We start from the raw sequence: 6,000 nt of genomic DNA, 5'->3' as shown, positions 1-6,000 counted from the left end.
AGTTAAGAACCACTTGTTATATGATTCTCTAGAATTTATCCTGTATTGATAAAATGAATGTTTGCTGTCATTTTAAAGATCTAGGAAAATTTTTCTCCAACGTCAATCTGATTTTTGAAGAGGTTATAAAATCTTTGTTTCCTCAAGTTGTAAGATAAAAATGATTATAAAACTTAAAATCCCCATTATAGTTTCTATATGAAACATTTGCAAGTCACAGAAGGTTTTTCTTTGGTTTTGCAGGACTGTTACTCCTATACCATGATCAGATCATTCATGTGATCTCTAACACTGACGTGAGATTGACATATGATAGAATAGGGTGTTGGCGAACACTTGCTTTTAATGTGAGGAAAATCCACCAGTGCAGCAGTGAGGAGGTGAGGACCTTGGCCATTGCTGGAATTGGAGGTAGTGGAGTAGATCTGCATGAGTAACCCAGTGCTGCCTAGGACGGGGTGGGCACATCTGTCTACAACTGCCTCAAGCCCTTTCATCCCTCACACTAACCTAAGCCCCATTTTAGCCTGTTTCAATAATAAAGTAATATTTAAATATGTATACTATGAATATGTATATATGTACTTATGAAGTATTAAATACATATAAATTACTAAAGTGACACTAACTTCTATTTGCTTTAGAAGTACCTTATTTATCAGTTTGCTCAGCATGGAGAAGGGAAGAAAATGTTATTTGTTGCGGGAAGTCAGGGACCCCGAACGGAGGGACCGGCCAAAGCCGCGGTAGAAGAACATAAATTGTGAAGGTTTCATGGACATTTATTAGTTCCCAAAATTAATACTTTTATAATTTCTTATACCTGTCTTTACTGTAATCTCTGAACATAAATTGTGAAGATTTCATGGACACTTATCACTTCCCCAATGAATATCCTTGTGATTTCCTATGCCTGTCTTTACTTTAGTCTCTTAATCCCATCATCTTCTTTGTAAGCTGAGGAGGATGAATGTCGCCTCAGGACCCTGTGATTGTGTCGACTGCACAGATTGTTTGTAGAGCATGTGTGTTTGAACAATATGAAATCTGGGCATCTTTAAAAAAGAACAAGGTAACAGCGATGTTCAGGGAACAAGAGAGTTAACTTTGAACTGGCCGCTGGTGAGCCGGACGGAACAGAGCTATATTTCTCCTCTTTCATAAGCAAATAGGAGAAATACGGCTGAATTCTTTTTCTCAGCAAGGAACTTCCCTGAGAAAGAGAACGCGCCCTGAGGGTAGGCCTATAGACGGGCCCTTTTTAAGGCGTCCTGTCTTTTATGGTCGAAGCTGAAGGCATGAAATAAGCCAGGGTCTCCTATAGTGCTCCCAGGCTTACTAGGATGGGAAAACTCCCACCTAATAAATTGTGGTCAGACAGGTTACCTGCTCTCAAACCCTGTTTCCTGATAAGATGTTATCAATGACAATGCGTGCGGAAACTTCATTAGCAATTTTAATTTCTCCTCATCCGGTGGGCCTGTGATCTCACCCTGCCTCCATTTGCTTTGTGATATTTTACTACTTTGTGAAGTACGTGATCTCTGTGACCCACACCCTATTCGTGCACTCCCTCCCCTTTTATAATCGCTAATAAAAACTTGCTGGTTTTATGGCTGGGGAACATCACCGATCCTGCCAACATGTGATGTCTCCCCCGGACACCCAGCTTTACATTTCTCTCTCTTGTGCTCTTTCCCTTTAGTTCTCAACCCAGCCGGGACACTTAGGAAATAGAAAAGAACGCACGTTAAACATCGGGAGCTGGTTCTCCCGATAGTTATTTCTTGAATCTTCCTCTCAGACTTCAATGCCTGGTGCTCCTTTTGGGAATGTTGAGAAATAAAATCAAAGAGTAAATATTCTGTGGCAAGTTGGAGCAGCTCTGTAAGGGCCAGTCTAGTAGGTGCTCTTGTGGATGGTGGCAGCTTGTGTCATGCATGCGTTGGACAAGTCCATATGGCATATGGCTCTGTGACTCACAGCGCAAATAGTGTTAACTTTGGCCAGTGACTGGAGCTTATGGCAGCTTCACTCGCAGATGTTTTGCAGTTGCTGTCAGGGCAAGTGTGTACTTACAAATGGCTTCCATCCAATGGTGTCCAGATTATTTGGGGCAGGGCAAATACAGGCAAGTCAGAGGGTCAAGCCAGTGTTAGCAAATATGCATGGGCTGCACCAATGGCACGCACCTTTCCCAGACAGGCATGATTGAGCGACGGATTACATTTCCTCCTCACAAGAAAACTGGATGCCTCTGTCGCTAAACAGAGCCCACTCTCAGTGCAATTCTGGGGTAGCTAAAGCATGGGGCTCTAAAGGGGACAGAAATGAAGAAACTGTGAATGTACCGAAGGGGATAGAGTTGTACTACAAATAAGACTCAGGAATAGGATTGCCAATGTTGAAATATTTTCAACTTTGCAATAAGGCAAATGCCTTCCATATTTGGTTATCCCAAAGAAAGGAAAAGGTCCCTTACCCCAGATTTTGTCCAGATGTGAAGACTGTTCACACACACACACACACACACACACACACACACACACACCCCAAGACGATATAGAAAGGTTTATTGCTCAGATAACAAGGCTTTCTTGCGACAACAGGGTGGCTCCTTAGTGGGTCCAAAAATGGTTTGAGAGAACAGAGAAAGCAGTTGAGCCTGGGGTTTTTACTGAGGTTAGTGATAAGGAAGGAGTGGGGGTTCCCATAGGTAGTTTGAAATTCCCACTGGCACCCAAGGAGGGAGCACCTCAACGTTATTATAAACTTTCCCAGGTGCAGAGTAGAAGGAGAACAGGGAGAGGTGAGGGTTCAAACCTGTGCGTGGTCAAACATTAAAAAATGGCGGCTGACTGTGTGTTAGCTTTCTAGGGCTGCTGGAACAAGTGACTACAAACCGGTGGCTTAAAACAACAGATTATTTGTTGCCTCACAGTTCTAGAGGCTGGAAATCTGATATCAAGATGTCTCCAGGGATGATTCCTCCTGGAGGCTCTGAGGCAACATGTGTTTCAGGCTTCGCTTTTAGCTTCTGGTGATGGCTGCCAGTCCTTAGCTTTTCTTGGCTCATAGAAGCATCACTGTGGTCTCTGCCTCTGCCTCATGATGGTCTCCTTGATTATCTGTCTTTGCGTCTCTTTTCCTCTTCCTATAAGAGCACCAGTCGTACTTGATAAAAGTCCCACCCTACTCCAGTGTGACCTCAACTAAATTACATCTTAATTACTTCCAGAACCCATTTCCAAATAAAGTCACATTGACGGGTACCATGGGTTAGGATGTCAACATATATTTTGGGGAAACACAATTCAAACCACAACTGACTATTAAATGTTACATGCCAGTCTTTGACAGAAGTGATTAATGCTTGTATATGAGGCAAACATAATGGCAGACATAACTTCTTGATGGTTAATTTATCCTTAGTGTAAATTTAAGTGGTCATGGGCCACTGGCATAGATTGGGTGGGTGTCTGGTAGGGCTGAAAGAAATAATTATCTCCGTTAATCCTTTCTCCCTCAGTGCCATTGAGTTTCTGCTGTGATTTTTGCCATTACTAACCACTGTGTAATAAGAATGAAATTTTGCTTCATTAACTTCTTTAGGGGCTGCATATTGCTTCGTTTTCTAAATGTGCTGGGTATAGAGACAGTACAGTGATCATCTTTGAACTCTTTAAAAGAGACACTGTAATTAAGGTAATTTATGGCTGGTTTGTAACAGCTCTAGCTATATTTCTGGGGATGCCTGAATGTCTGGCTTTAACTTTTGGCCAAGATAATGGTAATGGAATTTATAATGTTCTGTTTAAATTCTGACCCTTAGGGCCAATTTTTTAACTTATGACTTTCAACTGGCATAATGGGTTAGACATCCTGACCTATGGGTCAGAGGTACATTAAAAATCTTGAACCGGGCACACTGGCTCACACCTGTAATCCCAGCACTTTGAGAGGCTGAGATGGGTGAATCACCTGAGGTCAGAAGTTCGAGAGCAGCCTGGCCAACGTGGTGAAATACCATCTTTACTAAAAAAAAAAAAAAAAAAAAAAAAAAAAAGCCTGGTGTGGTGGCACACGCCTGTAGTCCCAGCTACTCGAGAGACTGAGACAGGAGAATCACTGGAACCCAGGTGGCAGAGCCTGCAGTGAGCTGAGATCATGCCACTGCACTACAGACTAGGTGAGACAGAGTGATACTCCGTCTCAAAAACCAACCAACCAACCAGCCAACCAACCAACAAAAAACTCTCTTACATCTCTCTCTTGAGCTCTCTGAAGCTTAGATTCATTGCATGGTTCAATTCACAAAGCACATTAGTGTGTGAATAAAGACCCTGAGGAGTTAGCACTGGGATCTCTCAAATGCTCAGTGCTTGCCTCCACTCCAGTCTCTTTCTCTAAATGGACCAATCAGTTGCCTTTAAACCAAAGCCTCGCAGGAGAATGCTCTATGGAGTCTTGTCCTTTCAGATACCTGAACTCCTGAAATGTTTGGAGAGGTTGAGGGAAGGCTTGGGAGTAAATTAACACAAAGTTTATGGTCTGAAGACACTTTAGTCATTTCAATGAGTGAATGCCTAGCTTGCGGGCTGATGAAAGAACTTCAAATCTGTCTGATTATTAAGAAGAAAGAACTTCAAATTTGTCCAGTTATTATTATTACTTTGTTGTTGTTGTTGTCATTGTTTCTATTTTTCAGTTGAGTGTGAGCAGAAAAAGAAACTGGGGATAAATTAATTTTTTTGTCCTACAAGGTCAAGACAGTTTTATTTTGGATTTAAGTTCTTTTGGATTTTGAAGTCTTTGGACTTGAACACTTTTAGGATTTGCATTTAATTTCTTTCTGAAAATACTGTTAATAAGACTATATCAAACATATGGGACGTTTTCTATAATTGTTGGAATTTTACTAGCAGAACATCTTTAGGCAATTTATTATTTTAATATCTTATTGTTGTAATTCAGTTTCACTGAGGATCTTCTGATACGCTCTGTTGAAATTCTTAAGTGGACACAGTTTGGATAGGAAATGAGATAGAGAAATAATTTTTGGCTTTGGTGGCAGACGTGTCTTGGAACTAATTAATTGTTGTTCTATTTTCAGATCCATATGGGACAAAATCAATACTAACAACTATTGAACTGTGGAGGTTTTAACATTTTCTGAAAATTTTTTGATGCTCCTTTTATAAGAGTTGGGGGATTATGTCTTTTATCATGAATCTGGGCCCTTTCAGTGACTAGCTTATAAACAATATCATACAGAGAAAGTGAAGTTCCTAACTTCCAGGGCTAGGTAGAAAAAGCAGTACTGCATCCTCCTGGTTCTCTTGGCACATTTGTTTTGGAGCCATGAGTTACTACATAAGAAGTCCAACCACCTGGAGTAGTGACCTGTAGGTGCTCGGGTTGACAGCATCAGTTGAGGTCTGGTACCACAGATTCAACTACGTAGGACCAATCACCAGCCACGTGCATAAAGATGCCTCTCAATGATTCCCCAGCTGTGTGGTTACCCCCAACTGTTAAATTGCGCCAGCCAAGACTCCAGAGACGGTGGAGCATGTGTAAGACATTCACACTGCTTCATTCTGTGAGCATTGAAAAGTTATTGTACATCACTATGTTTTGAGTACTTAGTTATGCAGCAGTTATAACCAGAGAATGCTCTCTGAAGTCTATCCAAAGGGGTAGTAGTTAGCATTGGGGATGCAATCCAGTCAAGACTGAAGTTGGACATCCTGTCTGTTATTGAGTTTCCTTCCCCTAGGAAAATAGCCACAGTCCTGATGGAACCATGGCATTAACCCAGAGAGCCAGGAGAATGAAAAGCTGAGCACCATCAGGGGAGATCTGTTCTTCACTTCTGGAGTCAGTAGGAGAGACTCTTGTTACCTTCCCAGTCACTCCCCACAGAGGTAGGAGAGGAGGCAGTGGAAGTGATGGACTTGTTGTTATTTGAGAAGAAGTTGGGTGTGCTTGCTTCAGCTC

The sequence above is a fragment of the Macaca nemestrina genome, chromosome 19 (genome assembly GCF_043159975.1).
Source record: "Macaca nemestrina isolate mMacNem1 chromosome 19, mMacNem.hap1, whole genome shotgun sequence".
Lineage (NCBI taxonomy): Eukaryota > Metazoa > Chordata > Mammalia > Primates > Cercopithecidae > Macaca > Macaca nemestrina.
Note: the sequence above shows the minus strand (reverse complement) of the source record.